The sequence below is a fragment of the Oxyura jamaicensis genome, chromosome 4 (assembly GCF_011077185.1).
Source record: "Oxyura jamaicensis isolate SHBP4307 breed ruddy duck chromosome 4, BPBGC_Ojam_1.0, whole genome shotgun sequence".
NCBI lineage: Eukaryota > Metazoa > Chordata > Aves > Anseriformes > Anatidae > Oxyura > Oxyura jamaicensis.
The window spans coordinates 69,950,470-69,972,879 of NC_048896.1; the positions used below are offsets into that span (position 1 = coordinate 69,950,470).

The following is a 22,410-nucleotide window of genomic DNA, read 5'->3' on the forward strand; positions in this document are numbered from 1 at the left end:
TTTTTTTTTTTTTTTTTTTTTTTTTTTTTTTTTTTTTTTTAATATCCTGTCCTATATCACCATCCTGAAATTTGGGAAAAGCTTTCCTGTAATTTCCTGTAATTGGAAATATCACTACAATTAGTGTACTTAGTGTTCTGTGTGGGAACAATGCATTTTTTTTTTTTTAATCTCCATGAACCATTCCAATTATTTAATCTTGGTCAGTTTTTAACTGTATTCCTTACTTCCTTGAGTTCTGTATGCAAAGATTGTTTGTCATAAATATCTTTGTTCCTCTGCAACATCAATGTAGGTTCAGCAGTCTGTGTCAGTTCAATATTGCATGAATTGTTTAAATCTCTCTTTTCTTTCCCTGTTTTCAGGGCAAGCCAAAGTCTAGCAACTGAAGGGAAATCACTATGGTTACACCACCCAGTTCTAGTGATGAACCCAAGATTTAAGCCTGACTGCTTGTAACAAAATAGGTATTTGAGACACCCCCAGACATTTGGGATTGTGTTTGCAAGTGTTAAAACAGACACTGTTGGCTTTAGACAATTCTATTGCAACCTTTTCCTTGCAAGACAGTGATCTGCTATTATAGACGGATTGCTTACATAAGATGTGAAAGAATACACAAAAGTTTAAAACACAGCTCAAAGAATGTTGGCTTCTTTTTTTCAGTCAGATATCTTTCAGTCAGACTTAGTCACCACTTTGGTTAGCAATCTGTGTCAACATTGTCAGCCAAAAAATGATTGAAAGCCGATTCCTTTCTAGCTGCAAATATTGCCAAGGCATCACTGTGAGGCACTTGTAGGCATTATGAGAGCTATGAACATTATGAAGCACTGAAGTTTCTGCAAGCTACAGCAGATGACTTTTATGGCCAAGTTGGTTGGTGTTTGCTATATCAAGGTCTCTCATCCTGACTAGTAACTAATTTCAATCCAATTGCTTCCAGAGGGGGGGGAATATTGCTGGCCTACCACAGTTCTCTGCAGTAGAGGGGTATCCATCTGCAAGCCAACCACAACTAAAAACCCTGGCAGAGAGGCCAAGGACCAGAATCACAGAGATCTGTTGAGTTACCCAGCTGCTGTGTGACAGCAAGTGTGCAAACTGACTTCTGTGTGCAAAGTCAGATGTGGGATTAAGTTTGTCACAGAACTGAATTCAACATGCAGATCTCTGCTTGATCTTCAGTTGTTTTAATCTGCTGAACCGCTGCAGGGGATGTATGTTTATTTGCACTGGTGGTGCCATGGTCAATAAGCTTGTGCCTCATTTCAAGCACCCAGCACCCTCACTGAAAGAGAAGCTGCTTGGAGGGATGTAGATGCCTGAGCTCTGCCACAGCAGCACAGGGGGCTCTGCTCACGGCCAAGACTAATGTGAGAATCTGAACAAATGATGCTTTTGCACTTAGCAGGTGGCTCCTAGCCCTGACTCAGGCATACAACGGAATCTGGACAGGAAGCGTAGATCATGTCACTTCATCTTTTTCTATGATAACTGATTGTCTAGATAAAAGAAATGTGGTGTATCTCAGCTATGTGGTGTTCAATGGATTCCTGAGACTGTGCAAGTTAAATTGGAGAAGATGGGAGTTACAAGAACAAAGTTCTTGTACTAAGTTCTTCTACAAGAACTGTGGAATGGTTAGGATATTGGATAAAGGGGATGGCCCAGTAGTGTGTGCTGAACATGGAAGAAACATACCAAGGGAGAATACAGCCTCAAATCTTCAAGGATCAGATTTGAGACTAATTTTTATTTTGTCTTTAATGACTTGGCACAATAAATTAAATTGTGTCAATCAGATCTTCAATTGATATTAACCTGGGAGCCACTGTCAATATCATGGAGTATAAGAATATCACAATGATTATCTTGAATGTTGGGGTAATAGAAGCAGGATTATATTCAATGCTGAAAAGAACAAGGTCATGGACTAGTAAAGTAGTAACAAGGCCTTATTTTGCCAGCTGAGACTTTACTGGGGAATGGGACAAAGAGAAGAAGAAAAGAGCTGGATATTTATCAGTCTAATATGCCACCCTTTTACAAATGTAATAGATGAAATATGATCCTACTGTGATGTATTGCAGATGAGTCAGGGAAGTGCTAACCCTGCTGTCCATGAGCAAGTGGGGCTGGGAACACTAGGTGTCAACCAATTTATCAAGGAGATTAATTCAAGCTGGGGCAGTTACAGAGAAGGTCAGGTGAGTAGAGAAGTAGGGTCCTGAATGCCAGTTCCAGCTCTGGCAGCTCAGGTTAACTTGAGTTTGGGAAGGCAGGACAAGACAGTTGTGTGCATGAAGCTCTTCAACACGTCAAGGCTGGCTGGGCTTCCTGCTCTGACTTTCAGTGTTATGCTTTTGCTTTACAAACTGATGAGAATTAACTGTTAAAAATGTACTTCTGACAAATACTCTATTTTGCTGTCAGCATTGAAACAATAGCTGGTAATGCTGGATCTGTTGCTCTTAAAGCTGTGGTCTGATTCCTGACACTTTCTTCAGGTAGGACAGTAATTCTTCCCTCCCTCAGCTTCAAAGATATTTGTGGCAACTCCAGCAATGCCTACAAGCTGTGAGGTTAGGCTGTGCTTTGCTGCTCCCTGCAGACAGGAAGAGACAATTTCAGTTTAAATTGCCTGATAAAAATCCCCTGTGATAGGAGGTGAACAGTAGGGTAATCTGTAGATGTTTTATTGGAATTGTCATCATCAACCACCAAACCTTCATGATGTTTTTTTTTTTTTTTTTTTTTTTTTTTTTTCTGGGGAAGGATATGGCTCAATGTGGAGAGGATGTGGAGTCTGAAATACTGGGGTGTGAGGGTGAAGGGTCAGGTGAAGGCTGGCTCCTCAGAGATCAGAAAACTGATCAGAAGGGATCAGGAGACAGCTCAGGAAATCACTTCCCTGAATAATATTTCAAGTGTGGAGTCCCTTTTTACAAACCTTTCACTTCTATTAATTTTAAGTCACCCTAAACGAAAAACTTCAGTTTTCTTGCTAAAATGAAAATCCCCCTTAAATATTTTTGATCAAATGGCACCTCACTTTTCTTTTTTTTTTTTTCTTTGTTAAAAGAAACTCCCCACCCAACAATTTATCATTAATTAAGTATAGATGAATATGTAATGGAAAATATAATTTAAAAAAAATCAATATATCAGATTGTTGATGTGGAGTAATTTTTATGCTACAGTGGTTGAAAGATGGCAGAAAATATGTGAATTCATGAACTTTTCTTTTTAAAAATCTTCTGTTCTGAAAGATCTTCCCAAAGTTCCATCTGAATGTTTCAAAGCATGTGGGTGTTCAGTTTCTTTATAAGCTATACCTACAAGTTCATATGTAAATCACAGAATGACACAGGTTGGAGGAAACCTCCACAGAACCACCTCCAGCTGACAGCATGTCAAATTACATCAGGTTTACTAGGGCCTTGACAAGTTGAGTTTCGAGTATTGCCAAGGATGGAAGCTCCAAAACCTCTCTGGGGTACCTGTCTTCACTCCCCTCATGGGGAAAATCTTCATCCTTATGTTCAGTCAGAATTTCTCACCTATTGTGACCTATGTCCTTTGACTTTCATCTTGTTCCTGTGATACGCATAAGTTCTAAATACAAAATGGTAATATTTATATACTGAACTGAAAATTTTGTTAGAAGCTGCTTATTAAAAAGTAATATTGATTTTTTTTTAAATTCTTATATATTCACACATTTTTTATCATCCTTTTTTGAACAGGAAATTTCTTAGTATTTAATTGACGTTAAAGTAGAATTATATGTGACTAGATAAGACAACCTATGGTTAAAAGCCTCAAGCGTTTTGTACTTATCTCTAAACTATCTTTTGTTCCGCTGAATTTTTGTTTGAAATTTGGGCTGCAATGCTTAATTTTGAACATGTAGACCAGAAAATTAAAGTATCAAGGGACTTTTTGTAATTTCTTTACTTACAGTGAAGGGAAATTTCTCACTCACATGTGCTGGGTCAGAAGTTTTAAACTCTCATGAGGTGGTAACTGTTTCTCTGTCACTTATGTGAAGGTAACCCAGAAAATTATTTAATTCACATGTTGTTTTTCTGAGAGAATCTCCTACGTTATTTTACCCTGTAATGTTCTAGTTATAGCATGTGTGTGCTTCTATTATTTCTTTAATTAAAGTGTGTCAAGAGATAATAATGAGGATTAATTTTTTTAACCATGAAATGCTGTCATGTTTCAGCAGAAGAATGACAGAAATAGAGCTCATGAGGAATTAATCCAGAACACTTTACTGTGATTAACTTCACATCAGTAAAGAAAAAAAAAATAACAGGGAAAGCTTTGAGTCACTTTAGGTAACAGTTAAGTCAGGTGTGTTGTATTTGTTCTAGATTTTCTTCTCTTTTCAAGTGTGAAGAAAAATGAGGAAATAAGGAAAGAAAAGTGTCCTTTACTAGTATCCTTGAAGCAAAGACATTTTGGGAATCAAGTTCTATAGCTGCTTGCACATGTGATCTAGAGAATATTCAGAAGTATCTTTAGCTGTTGTTTACAACTGATATTTCTTTCTGGCCACTGTATAGGTATCTACCATAGAAATGTGTGTAGTTCAAGTATTAAGTCTATAAGAATGTTTTGGTGTATATCCAGATATAAGAATTGGCTTCCAGCTAAGCTTTTTATAATCATCTGCAAACTTAGAGGAGGGGAAGATCTGACATTTGATTTCAGAACACCAGCTCATTTCTCTTTCTTTTCACTGTCCAGGGTATAATATATTTCTTTAATAAAGAAGACATGCTTCAATAATGGAAAGCACCCTGTTATGCTGCTGGAGCATAAGAAGCTGTAGGGACTAAGATAGTGTTTGCATTGCTCTCTCATCTGTTTGCAAATATTCTTTTATATCAGCTTTTGCTGATAAAATGTGGCTGTTCTGTGTGGTCATTAGCAATAAGATACTTCCTATCCAAGCCAGGGTGCTCTTGACTCTCTTTGTCTCCTGAATGTTTGCTGTAAAGCCACAGAAGGAGTCAAAGTGGAGTCTGTACAAATTCTGGATGCAGTGCATTCTCCATCTTCATTTTGACTGAAAACAGTGCTTTTGTTAGATAAACAGGCAGTCTGGCTTTTGCAGAGCCTTACAGAGCTGCTACAACTAGGTTGAAAACAAATGCTACAGAAGAGATTGATGGTTAAGATGATAAAACATCTGTAAGTGGAAAAAGAGAGAAAAAATCAAATGGAATCAGAAATAAAATTATCATTGGAGATGTTAGGGGAAAAAAGGAAGATGCAATTGCAGAGAAAAGGGAAGATTTAATTTCAGTCTTGGGAAAATCTCAGAGAATAAAATAAAGGGGAAACACCATAAGGTTTACTGTAAATTTAGAAAAGTGTTAGTGTCCTGCAGGAACTACTTCTGAGACTCCTGATTTTTACAGATTGTTAGTTTAAAATTTTGATTGCTCTTTTAGAACTTCACAAGTGCTAATATACACTTCAGGGATGTTCATGTGAACTCATAATTTACTGAACTTTGACTTTACTTTGAACTATTTGTCTCAGGTACCTTTAATAACTTTTCAATTACACTCTCCTGTCAGGAAGAGTATTCAGCCTTTATTTAAAATAAAATTAGTGTCTGCTGCCACTTAAATATAAGCACTGAGCAAGCTTTTTCTTCCTTCCTTAACCAAATTTAGAGGCAATGGGACATGGATCCCTTTCCTAAAATGAACTATGATTTCTGGTGAGAGAGTAACTGCTTATATTTGTGAACTTGACATGCCCAATCAAACTGCACTAGTAGAGAGTTGTAGCTTATCCGCTCTGAAAGCTTGTAAATACTTGAAATATAGTGAAGAGACAAGTGTAATGGAGCCAACAGCAAAACCAAAAAATTATTATTGTAAGAAACTTAACATGGGATTTACAGAGTTTCATAAGCAAAAACAAGCAGCAAACCAGTTTTCCAAAGAGAAATTCGTACGGACAGGTGGTGACTGCCTTTGGAAATCGATGCTTCTTTCTGACATTATTTTATAATGGCTGGTGGTGTCACGTGCAGACAACCTCCCTGATCTAATAAAGACAACTCACATTTCACAGATGCTGAAATCTAAATTTGGCTTTTGATGTCAGACTGGATCAATGCTTTAGTTAAGGCAACCTATAATCCTTCCTGTAGCTGTTACTTTCCACTGCATGTTGCAACATGTACTTTTTGTCCTACAGAGAGGAGATAATTTCCCAAATGTTTTCTGGGAAAGATGAATAGGTAGGCTTTTGGGGATATTGTTGGAGAATCTGAATATAAATCCTGTGATTATGTATGTTTTTGTTCCCCCCCCCCGGTTATACACACTTAGTTCTGAGAATTTTCACAACTCTACTTTGTAACTGAAGCAGAATTAAATGGCCTACCCCAAAGTTCAGATACTCTTATTACTATAAGCAGTCCATTTCATTAGTTACCAAGCATTACTGCATAAAGATCATACCAAGGAAAGTTATAATTTGTATGTATAAACTATGCATAGTTAACGAGACAGAATTTGCTGAATATTCTGTTCACAAGAAATTGCATGTTATGTAAGCACAGACTTATGCTTAACAAGGACCTTTAAAGGGAATAGGAAAGTAATATTAAATTCAGACGTATGCTCTTGATGTCTGTTTTTCTGTATTTCTGGTAAATTAGAGACGTGTACATACTGCTTTGACTATTCTGATAACACACATTTTGAACTTCTGGTATTATTTCAGTTTTTGTTATTTACTTACTGTGTACCATGTAAGTGGTTTTTGTTTTCTTCATAATAACTTCTATGTAATGAAGTTCAGTTCTGAACAGACTAGAAGGATCTGACACTATCATGCACAGGAAAATTTCAAATTACCTTTCATCATGGGAATGTTTCCAAAGACAGTGTTCAGAGACATTGCTTTGGGTAAAGAAGTGTTTTGCACTCAGTTCTGCAATCAGTTCTCCAAAGGTGCAGTATTTCGTCCTGAAGCATGCTTCAAATATTAAAAATACCCGTTTAAACGTGCATCCCACAGGAAGAAAATGAGAATTCTCAACATTTTCTCAATGGATTAAAAAACTACTTGCCACAGATATTTCTGCAATGAGTATTAATATTAACGAGCAGTAATATTATTACTAAGCTATTTATCTTTTTTTTTTTTTTTGAATCCTAAGAATTATATTTCTTCTGAATTCCATTTCTCTCTTCAAATTTTTAAAATAAAAAAAATCCTCCTTTATAGGAATAGTCTCTCTCTTATAGGAATATGGTCTTATGCTTTCATTTTCAGCCTTTGGCCATGTTAATATGAAAATGTTTTCAAAATGACCAGTATGAATGACCAATATGAATGACAAGTTTATTTATACTATTATATAATAAAACAGTCTGTTTTATAACAGACTCAAAAATAAAAGTTGTTGTGTTCAAAGATGGAGAAGAAGTAACACTACAGAAAAGTGATGGGACAAGGTTATGTTTTGTTTAATGTTCCTTATGGATTCATTTTACTTCTTTTCATAGAGCATAAAGGCAAGTTCATTGCCATTCATTTGTCTAATATTTCCTTGACAAAAATTTAACTGATCCTGAAAACTTCTGGAGTATGTTGCCAAATGATTGCTCTGTCCCATCATTGACACATGGCTGGACCTTTAAAGTGTGTTGTTTACTTGACCATATGGTTTTGTTTATCTTTAATAAACATTACGATACGTTCCTCATGTTAAATTTTAGGAGTTTAAACTATGAAAAAAGATAATTATTAGATTAGATTTGCAATTGACTAAATTGGGTGAGATTTTTAAAACTTGCATTTATTTCTATCCTATGAGTGAATTTTCATTGACAAATACTCATTCAGAAGTCTTCCTAGATCTTTCTTTTCATTCTAGCTAGCACTTACCTCCCCCCCCAACCCCTACAGCCTTAAGAAAAGTCTAAAGTCCTCAGCCTAAAGACGTATGCTTTAAAACGTAGCTTTATTGTGAGAGCTTCTTCTCACATAAGTTGAAAGATGCTGCATGGAAAGGATGTCCTTAGCATTTCCTTCCCCCTTGCATAAGGGACTACAACAGCCTACAAAAATCAAGAGAATGAGGTTCCAATTACATATTCCTAACAGGCTTTCCTTTACTGGATCCAACATTTTCTCCAGGCAATGTTAGCTTTAGCGAATGACTGTAATTCCTCTTGAGTATGAAAGTAGAAAATATTTCAGTTTTGCCTTAAGCCAAATTTATGTGATACTCAAACAGTTAGCTCTTCTTCCTGTTTCTTCTGTCCTCCTAATTTAATTCTATCACCTTCTTAATGTGAAACAGCATTGTGGATACATATAATGGAGTCCACAGCCAGAGCCCTGGCTCACAGCGGACCTCCAGGTGAAACTGAAGGAATGTGTACAAATGTCCAGAGGCCTAATGGGCAAGGAACTGAAATGTTGCCTTGTGATTGTTACTGGCTCAATCAGCACATTGGAGCAGGCCTGCCTTGCTGTACTCTCACTACTTCGGGTCTACCAGTCATCCCCACTGGAAGATCGAATGAAATGGACAGTGGCTTTCCTTTACTGCATCCATTAGTTCCATTTTGGAGCAAGCCCAGATGAGCTGGAGAAATGCAGAGCCAGGATAATCTCCTTGCAGCAAGAGCATGTGGCAAAAACCATACATGGACTAGAAAGTGGGGTGGGCAACAGAGTGGCCATGTCCATCAGGCAGGTCTATGCTGCTCTGCTGATGACAGTGAGTACACTGGCACATCTGCAATGTGTTGGAGAGCACCTGATAGGAAGGGTTGCATTGTGAAAGGTCAGGGACGTGACCTGAGCTTACTTTGCTAGTCTTCAAGCACACTACAGCGTCCCCTCTTAGATGTGTTGGAAACAGTGACTTCAGGCTTGGAGGGGTGTGTGTGTGTGCATGTGTGTGATGTCTTAAGTATTTTTGTACGTTTTGACCAGGAGAGAATAGGCAAACATATCTATATGTGATGAATGCCATAAATAATGGAAGCAGATTATTTGAACTGAGTGGCTTTGTGGTCTCCTGGTGTGAGTGAGTCATTGCTTTCATGTTTTTTAGGCCCTCATATGACATTTGGGGAGTCCCAATCACGTTTGCTTTGTAATATTTCAGTGCTTTTTGTTTGGGTTTTACTTTTTGACAACCCAAAAATGCCTTTGAAGGTAAAATTGTCTTTTGCCTTCTGGCTGGACTTTTCTCTTAACTAACAATGTACTATTATTACTGTTATTATTTAAGTAAAACAAAACAACCCTGTGCTTCTGCTACTTCTGCATCTGCCACATTTATTTTTCCTCTTCTGTCACTTCCACCTGGATGCAATTAATAAATACACGCCCCAGATATCTAGTTCTGTCCAATGTTTCTTCCCACTGGTCTTGCTGAGCTTGTATCAAGTTCTTGGTGTGCTCCTTCAGTGATTTGCTGGCTGGCTGGTAGCCACAGGAGTGCCATGGGAATTGCTCCTTCACTTTACTGGATCCTAACAAGCATATGGGTGGTGCAGGACTAGAAATGCTTTCTAAGGCTTGGACAGGAATACACATTCTTTCTAGTAGTTTAGAGCATTAAAAACATCTTGTTTTTAATACTGATTGCTACACTCAAAAAAACATTTATCTTGCAGTTTAATAGTGTAACACAGCTTATTATGGTGAACTGTTCTTTTATTTGTGTTCAATATGCATCAGTTTTTTTGCTGTCATTAGTTTGCAATGTTTGTAAGACAAAGTGCCTCTTTGGCTACCTTGCATGAGTTCTGTGTTTTCTTTTGTTCCTGTCTTTTGTATACTTTCACCAACGCACCTAACAAAAGACCAATTTTGCTTGATCACTTTTCCACCAAAGGCAGACCACAAATAATCTGACTAAAATCCTGTATCTGTGTATATGGAGGAAGGAGGCCTGGAGCAGAAAAAAGATGAAGCATGTCCATAAGAAACTGCCACATCTCAGACAAGTAAGTAAAATACCTGGCTGTTACTGTGTGAACATCATTTCCTATTGCATCTATACGAGACTTAGGAAATGAGCTCTACATGTTGGTTCTGGTCTAAGGTTTACTAGGAGAGTAAGCTTATTGGAAGGAGAAAGCTTATTGTCTCTCTGTGGAGAGAGACAACTCCAGGAGAACTGGGAGGAATAGCTGTTGATCTGAAGGTGGTCCCGTCACTTGGGAGAACTGGAAAGATGTTTTGTGCCTTCTGCCCTTCCACAGGTTTGTAGTAGTGACAGGCACAATCTGGTCGTTTGTGAGAAACTAAGAAGTATAAATGCATCAGAAATTTGTTTTAAGACAACTGCACTTCATCTACTAGTAAATTATTCTTTACCAACATATGTCTGTCAGAAGGAAAGCTAGACTTGCCAAGTGTCCCTCAGTGAGGTCCCAATGGGTGTTAACTGGTTTAGTGCAGATTTCTCCTAAGTGAAGTACTCCTTGTGCTACCCATACTCCCATTAGCTTCAGAGAAAGGCTGAACTTCATCCCTTGAAGGAACAAGCACAGAAATGGTAGGAGTTTAGAAAAGGACATCTATTGAACCAGATGACAAAGTCTGAAGGATGGTGTGGCACTGTAAGACTTTTACAAAAGCCTATAGGTCATCTGCTCTGCTGAGTGATGGCAGATGTTAAAACAACTGCTTTGTAACTGAACTCTGCTCTGTGATAAAAGCTATCTATGGAGATTTGAGTCAAATCCATGTGATAAACATCTCTGGAAAGGACTTGTAAACATTGTGGCAAGCAAATGGGAAAATAATAATAAAAAAAAAGGAAATGAAAGACAAATTGGCATACAAATAAATTAACACTATTTATTTGGCTATTCTGCAGAATATAATGTTACTAATCCTTTATTTAGTGACTGAGGCATTTTATTTCAGATTGTTGGCCTAGTTATACTAGGATTACCCTTGCTTTCTCCAAAGGATAGTTTTCTGAACAAAACTCTATGAGCATTTACGTCAGGGATCTGGTATATGACCAACAGCCTCTTCTGGGATAAACTCTCTAAGGCTTCCATGGTTTGGAAAGGGAAAGTAGAAAAATAATCCATGAAAAATGACCCAATAGAAATTTGGTTTCTTAAAGTCTCTCTTCTTCAGCACGCTGTGGATCTTCATGCTGATTTTTAGATTTTTACCATGGTACCAACTATTTTTGCCTGAATTCACTGGACCATTTACGTGTATTTTATAATTACACCCAGGACTTTCACTTGGACACAAGATCTGGGTTTGTGGCAGATGCTGAGACAGTCCTAAGGAGATCATTTGTGGGTTCTAGCACTGTTAAATAAAATAATCAGGACACTTATTTCAAGACTTAACTAAAAAGAATATGGAAACAAGGATAGAAACTGTGTGCAGCATTGTAGAGTTAGAGACAACTTTTCATTTCTACACTTTTCTATGCATTCAGATTTTTTGGAAGTGTCAGATGTGATCACACTGTCCATCCCAAATGTACTTGTCCAGGTGCTGAGAGAGCTGCCAGTAGGCAGCTGGCAACACTGAGCTGCACACACAGAGCAGGGACTTGTGTCAAATGTCATTTGAGTCAAGCTGTTAGTGATGGCTTCTCCAACATTTGTGAGCCTAGCTGGGTGGGTAATGATGTTGGAGTCCTGTTTGTAGGTAGACCTCTGCTGCTGGACCTCCCCCTCTGAATGAATCTTCTCAGATACACTACTTCAGGACACTCTTTCTGAACCTGTTAGAATGTCTTGGAGTTATATTAGCCTCTTAAAAACAGGAGGGCTCATGGATCCGGTATCTGCCTTCCCACTGCTGTATTTAGGTAGCCTTGAAGTCAAATTGTCTAATTGTTCTACCTTACTTGTTGGCCAGATGTTAGAGCCTATTTCCGGAGCAGCCTGCTTACTGTTTTTGGGGATGTACACAGGCTTTAGCTTGTGCACATGTACAAGCATATACACACCTGTTGATGGCAGTTTCATATATAAAAGACTTGATTCAATTTCCTGCTTTCAAGCTGTCAGAGAGGTTCAGTGTGACAGATACCATATGAGATTTCCAAATGATGGGGGCTGGTGTATGAGACCTCTAAAGGACACAGTCATGAAATAAACAGTGAGGCAGTTGACCCATGTACATTACTAGAACTCTGGGCACTTGATAATGAAAATGTTGGTACCTTTTGTCTCTTGATTGCTTAAGCAGTTGAAGGGGAACTCTTGAATTACTCAGTTGATGGCAAGCTATTGGTTACTTTTCCATGAAATGTCTTTGTTTTGGTAATCTAGTTGAGTGTCTTTACACTGATCCCACAATATTCTGAAAGTTTTTATGGCTTCCTCTTATATTTAAGAACATGATAAACTCTGAGTCTTTCTATCAGGTTCAGATAGAGTGCCCTGAAGTATATTGTACCTGAGAGGATTAGTTCAGAGAGAGGTCAAAATAGGTGATCAGTGTTTGCTGAGGTTGCTCATGGGAACAGGGACAACTCATTTCTTGGACAGTAATGTGTCCACGTGACATGTTGAAAATATTTATTCCTTGTTTTTAGTGTAATGGCTTAATTCTTACTGTACTTCTTAATCTCTTCCTTTATTGGTTAGTTCATATATTTTTACTGCAAAATAGTGAGCATTTCTACCAAAATCATTTTTTGATATTTTTCTGCTATTGAGGCTTTCCTACTTCTTGCCTGAGTTGACTGTTTAAGACAAACTGGAGGCAATGGCATAAGTGAATATTTGTTTCCAGGCTATATGCTGTCTGACAAAAACAACAACAACAACAACAACAAAACCTGTGTGCCTTTTAACCCTTATAAAATGAGCTGTCAAATGGTTTGTCTGGAGACAATCTGACATACAGTAAAGGAGCAACATCAGAGCAACCAGTTGATGAGTCAGATGGGGAGTGGTCTCATGAGATGAGCTGTATTAAAAAAAAATGGGGGGGGGGGGGGAGGGAGAAGGGCTCTATGGTTAAAGGAGGTTAAAAATCCAGAGGGTAACCTTCATTAAAATCCATGCTTGTTTTCATGCTTCCAACAGCGTACTGTTGTTGCAAATAAAAATCCAATTTCTTGTGAAATAAAAATAATTCTAGCCCTAAAATGCTGATTTTTTTTTTAAAGTCATAGTTTAATTGTGCTGTTAAGACATACTAGACTTTTTTTCCCCTCCTAATTTACTTATTTATAACATAATGATTCTTATTATGCTTTCAGTGGCTTGTTTTGCAAGACATAGTCTGGCTATGCTTGTTATAGATTTATTGCTGCTAAAATATGTCATGAGAATAATCAGATTAACTGTACAGGTGACAGGTAAGGCTGATAAATCTGATAGATTTATTATCCTCCATCACATGCATTTCCGATGCATATGAATTCTAAAATTCATTATTTTTTGTTTCCTGAATGACCTTCCTAAGTCACCTGTGTGAAGTCATCTTCAGTTGCTGAAGATGCAGACCTTCAAGCAATATGCTAAACTCTGAATGGAAAAAAAAATGGCATTTTAACTAACAGCTTAAAACATGTCCCCTTGCTAAATTAACAGAAAACCTTGAATGTCTTCTTGCAAATTAATAAGCCATTAGAAGCAAAGAGTTGAAAATGACAGTATCAGTGCACGAATGATTGTGGTGACCTCATACTAAGTATCTCTCATGTTTTTTCTTGATCCTAACTTCTCTAAGCCTCAGTTCACTCACCTATAATATAATAAATCTTGACTATTTCAAAGGGCTGTTCTGAGGCTTAATTAATTGTGCTTTTTAAAGAACTATAGTTATTATACTGCAATATATAAAATGTCACTCAGTAATTGGTGTAAGAAATGAAATATCCAAATAGCTATAGATGAGGAGAAGGGGTATGTCTCTTGAAGGTGCTTTTAGTTTTCTTTGCAGCAGCAATTTGAGAAGCAGAAAGGAATGGAAATGAAAAATTAAATCTGTAGAGTATTTCCTTTGCTGTTAATTTTCCAGAATGTGTAAACTTCTGGAAATTGGAGACAAAGTAAGACTGCAAACAGTACAATGTCTTCAGCCTGGAAATGAGGGACTAGAACCCAAATACTGAAAGCATCCTATTACTCTACCATCTGCCAAGGCATACCAGCTGAATCGTTATGAAAGCTATAGCTTGTGGTAATAGAAACACCATCTTTGTTGTCAGTATCTTTTCCGAGACTGTTTTTTGCTTCAAAACCAAGACAAAGTCTTGCTTGTCATTGCCTGGGGAACAGTTGGCATGTGGCTTCTCTGAAGCACATAGGGGTTTTGCATATCTTTTGCTTGAATTTTTGGTAGACTTGCAATCCCAAGTGATTTCTGAATTGCTTAGTAAAGAAACTGCCTTCTCATCCTTTAAAGTAGTTTTGATATAGCAGCTAATCTCAACTCAATTATCATCTATTACTTAAAACACTCCCTGCGGCTACCCTACAGTAGAAAATTAGTGTGTGTGTGTGTATGTGCATACATATATAACTTCCCTCTGATTTGCATCAAAGAATTGCAAATTTCTTAACCAAATGCTAGCTCTCCACTGTAGGGTAGCTCCAGGGAGTGTTATATGTCAAGAGGGACCTTGACAAGCAATTATATATATATATATATATATACATATTTATACATACATACACATCATATATATATATACATATAAAACAGAAGGTTTTGAAACCTTGTAGTGATGCCCTTTGGTTTAAATTGATGAATTCCCCTATAGAATGAGCAAGTGCTGGAAAAGGCCTGAAAAAGCCAAAATGCTCATGATTCCACAAGCCAACAAGAACAAGGTGGAGGGATTTCTGCTAATGCATAGGTACCACATTAGGTACCCATGGAAAATTTAGACAAGGATGTTGGAAAATCATAGTCAGGTAGACCCTCCAAGTGACTACTATATCATTTATGTGCACTCTGTTGCAGCTGCACTATAGCTGAGGGGGATACACTGTATTTTGCTCTCAAACTGGCATGAGAAGAATCAGAAAAATGGGAAATAAATGTGAGGGGAGAGCAGAGGGTATTGTCTACCTTGACTTCACTAAGGCCTTTGACAATCTTCCAAAATATCCTTACAGAGAAACTGTTGATATATGGGCTAGATGAACAGTAGGGTGCACTCAAACCTGGCTGAAGAGCTGGCTCGGAGATCAGATGCACGAGATCTAGTTGGAGGCCCGTAACTAGCAAGATACCTCAGGTCAGTAATGGGGTCCAGTCCCATTCAGCATCTCCATTAATGATCTAGATAATGGGGCACAGTGTACCCTCAGCACGTTTGCTGATGACACAAAACTGGAAGGAGTGGCTGATATGCCAGAGGGTCGTGCTGACATGAAGAGGGACCTGTAAAAGCTGGAGAAATGGGCCGACAGAAACCTTCTGAAGTTCAATGAAGGGAATTGCACATAAAGAGGAACGGCCCCAGGCACCAGTACATGTTGGGGGCTGCCTGGCTGGAAAGCAGATTTGCAGAAAAAGACCTGAGAGCCTGGTGGACACCAAGTTGAACATGAGCCTGAAATGTGCCCTTGCTGCAAAGATGGCCAGATGATATCCTGGGCTGCATCAGGAGGAGTGTTGCCAGCAGGTTGATGGGAGTGATCCTTCCTTTCTGCACAGCCCTTATGAGGTCGTGCCTGGAGCACTGTGTCCAGTTCTGGGCTCCTCAGTACCAGAGAGACATGGACATACCGGAGAGAGTCCAGTGAAGGGCCATGAAAATGATGAAGGGACTGGAGCACCTCTCCTATTGCAAAGAGGACAGAGACCTGTTCTTTTCAGTGGTGCCCAGTGACAGGACAAGAGGCACTGTACAAAAAAATGGAACACGGGAGGCTCCTTCTGAACATCTGGAAATGCTTCTTTACTGTGCAGGTGAAGAAGAAGGAGAACAGGTTACCCAGAAAGGTGGTGGGGTCTCTTTGGATATCTCCCTGGAGACCTTCAGCAGCTGTCTGGGCATGGTCCTGGACATGTTCTGGGTGGCCCTGCCTGAGCAGGGGCATTGGACCAGATAATATCCAGAGGTCCCTTCCAACCTCAACCATTCTGTGACTTTATCAGTGTACCATCTATTAAAAGTCTGCAGTTCTTAAGTGTGTTAAAGTCTGGGCATTTGTGCAGACACTATGTCTAGTGAGGAGAAGTTGGCCTTTCTAACTTGCATAATCACCTTCATCAATATATGTTTATGCACTGATGGAACTGTTTATTGAGATCACCCGAAAGGTGAATTAGGTTTGAATGGGTTTATCTAAGCTGTAATGCTTCACACATTCTGCTACCACACTGCATGCTGCATTAGCTGCTTTCTGCCTTATTACCTTATATAGCTCTAAATGTTTTGGGACTTTGTTATTGCAGAGAACTGGCTTTCCACATCTGATGCCTCTTGCTGCTGCAATTAGTGTTAATGTGTGAACTAACAACCAGCTTTAAAAAGAGACGGAGCAAAGAAGAAACATCGCACGAACTGCAACAGTACATATACCTTTTTCCTGCATATCACTGTGAGCTGAGAAGTGAGAAATGCTGGTGAGTGGGATGACAAGAACATGACCTGCTCTGGGGACTTTGAGCTGACAATACAGCATTAAGAAGTGTCTGTCATAAGCAAGGGAAGTTTCCAAGCATGTATTCTTTGGAAAGAACTGGAAAAATTTGAAACTCTATTTACAAGTTTTTGGTTTGGTTTGGTTTGGTTTTTAACTTCTCTGTGAAATTTATTGGGATATGACATTGACATTTGTTGTGTCCCCTGCCCTTTGACATTTTGGACTTTATGAAGACTGTAGCTCAAAAGTGTAGTGGCAGAAATATTTGCCAGAGGGGTACACTGGCCATGTGGCAAGCTTAAGCTCTTTCAGCTCCTGGAGATCCAGAATCTTTGCTTTGACCTGTATGTGTCATTTCTGTGTTTCAGATACACTGGCTGCTGATCTTCAGTCTTTTTCTTTCAGGTATTTATATCTACTGAAAATGATGCTGTGTTTTTATGTCGTATAACACAGGCTGTTAAAAATGAGCCTCTATGTATGTGTCTAGGAAGCCTTTAAATGATTCATTCTGAAGTGGATTTGATGTAGAGTCAAACAGCTCCATACACAGTATGAACTAAAGCAGTCCTCACTGAAGGGAGCTTAATTAGAATTTCTATTTACTCTGAGATTATATACATTAGATGTATTTCAAACCAGTTCAAAAATAATTAGATTAATGGAACTTTATTCAGTAAAACCTGAATTGCGTGGATTATGGTAATACACAAGGTTGATGATTTATATTCTTCAGTGTTGGTTTTGTGGTGCTTTCTAGCAAGGTTAATGGGTAATGATCTGTGGTAATGAAGAACACTACTGAGTAGTCTGACATTGAAATTAGTACAAGGAAGAATAAATCCAGTGCTGAATCAGGTAACATATATCAAAAGGATGGTCCTAAATCACCTGTTGTGTTATCATGAGGAAAGTCTAGAGAAGCCAGTAGTGGTCACTGAAGAAGACTTTAATATACAACATTTAGTCAATAGTGGGAAATTTAGGGTTTTTATTTTGGGATTTGAAGTGTCTTTAAAATCTTTCTCAAAAGAGAAATGGTAAGTTGCAGAGTACGTTCTGCAGCAGTGTTAAATGAAATCCGGTTACGCACAGGTTATTTCAAGGCTGGCATCTCCAACAGCTCGCTGTCAATCCTGACCCAAGAGTGGCAGCAGATGAGAGACTGTGTAATATAAAAATGAAAAAAAAACACAGTGTCAGCAGTGAGAACTGGAGCTGTGATGGATAACAGGATGTAAGAGAGCGCCTGCTTTCTTTGAACTCTTCCTTTTGTCTTTAATGTCATCTCTGAAAAAAGCTTCAGGTAAAAATCTGTGAAGAGTATTTTTTCCAGCTACAATCATAGTCTTTGTAGCTTAGAAGAAAGAGATACCCATAACCCCAGAGAACAGAAAACTTCTAAGCTGTACAACAGCTTTTAAGAAATACTGCATTTGTGCCATGAGGAAAAGGTGTGGTTGGTCTGCAAATTCCTAGCTAATAGCTGACTTAGGCACTCAAAGCATTAGTCACTGGAAAGGGGAAACATGCGTATACAGGTTTATAGATGTTGCTAGGTGAACAATAATGTAGTAAAGGAACAGAACGTTACACCCTGAAAGACTATGACTGGGTGCTACTGTCTATAAAGATGTGACATTGAAACTAGGTACACTGGTACACTTGCTGTTCTGGTAAGCTGAAATCTCAGGTGTATTTTGAAGAAATACAAAGACCCTGTGGCAAGGTGTGTATTTCTGAAGGTCTGCGTGTTGGGAAAGATGCTGAAAGGAAATGCACTGAGAAGGGAAAATGCCAGGGGGAAAAGGGGGCAATCCAGAGCAAGGCATGCCTGAAATAAGTTAAAATTAAAAAGACAAATCAAGGAAATATCTTGGTTTAGCTGTGGTCAGACATGCCACTGCCTTTTACTTTACTACTTAGGCTACTCTGTTATGAAAAAAACAAAAACAAAAACAAACAACAAAAAAACTTTAATAAGCCAGACTCCCATAAAGAAAACATCATCTGCAGTGGGACGTGATGAATTACCACAGCAGGATGATCCTGGCAAAGCTGTAAGCTTCTGCATTAAGAGAGATGCAGCAGCAGTGGGTCTTGTGGGGACAAGTGCTTTGGCGAAGGGCTTACTGTACAAACTGGACCAAAAGTTATGGCAGTTAACAGAGAAGCTTTCACCTTGAAGAAAAGCAAGTCTCTGGGATACCTGGTAATAGCCTCTCTAACATCAGTGATGGACATTTCAAATGCACTTGAATTGTGACACTTCTTGCAAAGGGTATAAGGTGACCTTGCAATCTCATTTGCTTTTAATGAACCTTTAACGTGGAGCCACTACCTAGAAACTACAAAGAATGCTTAAGGCAATATGCTGAAAAATAAGAAAACCAGAAGAAAATGATGGTGATAATTGCTTAGGGAAAGATATATTTCAGGAATACTTGAATTCTGGATGCACAGAATTTATTAAGCTAATCATTCTTCTGCTTGCTGGAACTGATCAAAACTGCCCAGAAGCAGGACACTGACACCTGGAATGACTCTAAATATCTCTGAGTTACAGTTTGGTTTCCCTTTGTAATGAGCCTTACTGAGGACACATAACCTGTAGCAGCTCACTGCATCATTGCCTCTACACAGTTAGGTTAGACTACTTCTATTCCTTTGGCTCCTGTGGCCAGGTTTCCATGGCTTTTGCCTACCCTGCTGGGGAATAAACCATCACTGAACAGATGGAACAGCTGAGCCTTTCCTTCCGAGACTTCATGTTCGTTTTGGACGCAAGGCCCCAGGGAGCTGCTGTACCAGCTCACTCCTCAGAGGATGACATTTTAGCCTTGAAATTCTAACTTGGGATGACAGCGATCTATAATGTACCACTTACTGTATCCTCAAAAACAACAGGAAGTGCAAAATGACATAGTGAAATAAAGCAAGGGAATGGGTAAGCCATGTTAATACACTTAGAAAAACTAAAGCCCAAGATAAGCCATTGTTGGTGTCAGAGCTCCTTGGCTGTCACATTCAATCATACAAATCCCAGTGATGTTATGTTTGCAGCAGGTGTTTTTATTATTTATGATGGGCTGTGGAAAACTTGCTTCTAGTTACATTTGCTTTGGTGCATCTTTTTCCCCTAGGCTGTTTCAGGTCTTCTGAAAGTCCTGTTGCAGGGTGAGTCTTTCCTCAGATGGTCCATAAACTTCATAGTCATTCTCTTGTATCTGCTGCCATACTGCTTATTTTGATTAGAAGCTGACTCAAGACTGAATTTATACATTGGATGCAATACTGTGTCATTTGTCTTAATGAAGTCAGAGAGAGGGATGAGCTGTAACATTTCCATATTGCTCTTTCAGAAGGAGTGGGGATTCAGGAAGAGGCTGTGATTTCCCAGAAATATGAAGAGCTGCATTTGGTGTGAGAGTGAAGGATTAGACAGACTATTAGAAAGTTGGCAAAGAATAAATTCTGTAAAATACAGAGATAAATTCAGATTTGTTTTTATTTAAAAATCTGTTCACATAAAAATTTTGAGCAACGATAGATATTAAGAGAACAAGTCATCACTGATCAGTGGATGTGAGGACAGGACACTGTTACCTAGCAACTTCATAGCTTTTATAAATTCATCCTGTCACTGCGGTCACATATACGCCACAGTTGGTCTTTAAAAACCCTGCATCAGATAGTATTGCAAAATGTATTTCCCAAGCAGTAGCATGCTTAACAGGTATCAAATCACAACAGCCCCTGTTGTTCTTGCCCTACCTGCTTGCACAGCAATGCAAGGGCTGTGGCTCTTTTCCCAAGTTATCAACGAGGCTGAGATGGAAAAACTTCCATGAGAGCTGATACTCAACTTTCCTCCTTTTTCTCTTGTACAGATTGACTGGGAAAGACACTTAGTCTGTCTTGGTATTAAAATCTGAAATGCCTAAGTAGAGATATTCTCAACTCTGACCAAGTGCAAACTATATCTCTATGCGGTTCTTGGATCCAGGGTTTGATCCTGGACAGAGATTTTGGATGTTACTACACTACAGATATTCAGCAAGACTAATTTAAAGCCTTAACTCTTCTAATCTTTGCCCACTAATCACATTTCTTTTGAGGTAACACAAGTTCTCCATTGATTCCAATGGAATTTGGAAATTCCAATCTTTGTATATTTTCCTTTTTGCACATTTTAATGTGCATGCTGCAGTAACATACAAAGGGATGGGATTTAGAAGCCTGAACATGGGTGTTATGGACACTTTGGGCACTGCAGTGTGTTCTGCCTGGTCTCCGGGTATTGCTCCTGGACCATGTAGGTGCTGCTTCACATCTGCCAGTCCTAGGCAGATGTCTTGGGTACTTCAGGGAGTGTAAAAGGTAGTAGATGCCTACGTTTAGACAGCTGACTCATGTCCATAAGATGAGACAGTAGATGACAGCAGCAAAATTAAGGTGAAAGCTTTATAGAATGATGAGATAATTATGAGCAGGATGATTAACTATCATTGCATCATCCTCCTTGCCTAGTAACCCTTGAGATTTTGCAGACATCAGAACTAAAGCAAGGCAATGCTGCTACTTTGCACCTTTTTGCAGCAATGTCTTCCCATGCAGAATAAGAGAGGGAGGGAGAATGGGGGGAGGAATGTTGAATGTGCAAATACAGAACAGGAAATAGGCAATGGCTCTAAAGAAAAAGATCTGGGGCATTTATAGTGGCTCACAAGATGAATAATGGGCCAATGTCAAGCTGTTGAAGAAAGAAAAAAGGCATATGCTGTAGTGGGATGTGTAAACAGAAAGAGAACCTGTAACATCTCGTGTTTAACATAGTGAAGAAAAGACATAGAGGGGACATGATATCAGTCTTCAAATACATGAAAAGCTGCTGCCGACTTCAGTGACTGAGTCAAGACATGATGGGCTTAAAATGCAGCAAACCAGACTTCAGTTAATAAGGGGAAAACTTTCTTATCTAACAATAAATTTTGCATCAGTTGCTTCAGGTTGTTACAGGGAAACCAGTCACTGCCAGTTTCTACGTACATATTAGAAAAATGCATTTCAGGAGTGGTACAGGTACTATGCTGCAACAGACTGCCTAAGGAATGGGCTTAGTGATCTTGTTAAGGTCCATCTGGGTGTATTCTCTGTGATTATGCCAATACGTATCATTGGATTATATCATTAGGACAGTATTTGGTAAGAGGCGGGACAATTACTTTATTATTACCCAAATATCTATTCATGCTAATCCTTAACATCCCAGTATTAAGAGGTTACAATAACATCTAAAATAGTCTCCAGGATGTGCACACTGTGATCTCCATAATACAGATCAGCCTCTGTTATCAGAGCTGAGTTTTTGAGGTTCCCCACCACCTTTATTTTCTCAAATCCCTTCTTCTAACTGTGGAAAACATCCACAAAGTTTTGAATGATAAAGTTTTCTTTAGCTGAAGGTAATCTTAATTCAAAATGCACACAGAACAGTACAACCTCCTTTTAACTCAGCATTGCAAGTCTGACAGCATCAGGTGCCCCTAAGACCTAACGCTTCTATGACTTAATTGCACAAATGAGGTATACAAATTAAGCATGACAACATCTGAAGTGAGTTGGATTCTTTCTATTTGTCCTTGACTCTGTGTTTCCATGCTTGAGAAATCAAGTGCATGGACAGGGATCATCCATGCAGTACCCCTGTTCATCACCTGGAGGCAGTGATGGGGCCAAAGGGACTTGAGGCCATGGCATGAAACACTCCCCATCCACAGGAATTGATGGGTCTGGCTGGGCA

The 22,410-nt window shown here is 38.8% G+C and overlaps 1 protein-coding gene and 1 long non-coding RNA gene across 8 annotated transcripts in view; one reads left to right on the forward strand and one right to left on the reverse strand.

Annotated features, from left to right (window-relative positions):
• Positions 1 to 17,476, forward strand: part of LOC118166337 — a 27,070-nt gene extending 9,594 nt beyond the window's left edge. Inside the window, exons 2-3 of one of the 2 annotated variants that reach the window (XR_004750454.1) lie at positions 16,417 to 16,587; positions 16,976 to 17,476. This is a non-coding gene — a long non-coding RNA (uncharacterized LOC118166337). Of the gene's footprint in view, positions 1 to 16,416 lie in introns of both variants that reach the window. The other variant, XR_004750453.1, reaches the window with a different exon arrangement.
• The window catches only part of GABRB1 (gamma-aminobutyric acid type A receptor subunit beta1), a 129,370-nt gene that overhangs the window by 81,150 nt on the left and 25,810 nt on the right, over positions 1 to 22,410 (reverse strand). The gene's annotated exons all lie outside the window — the stretch shown is intronic.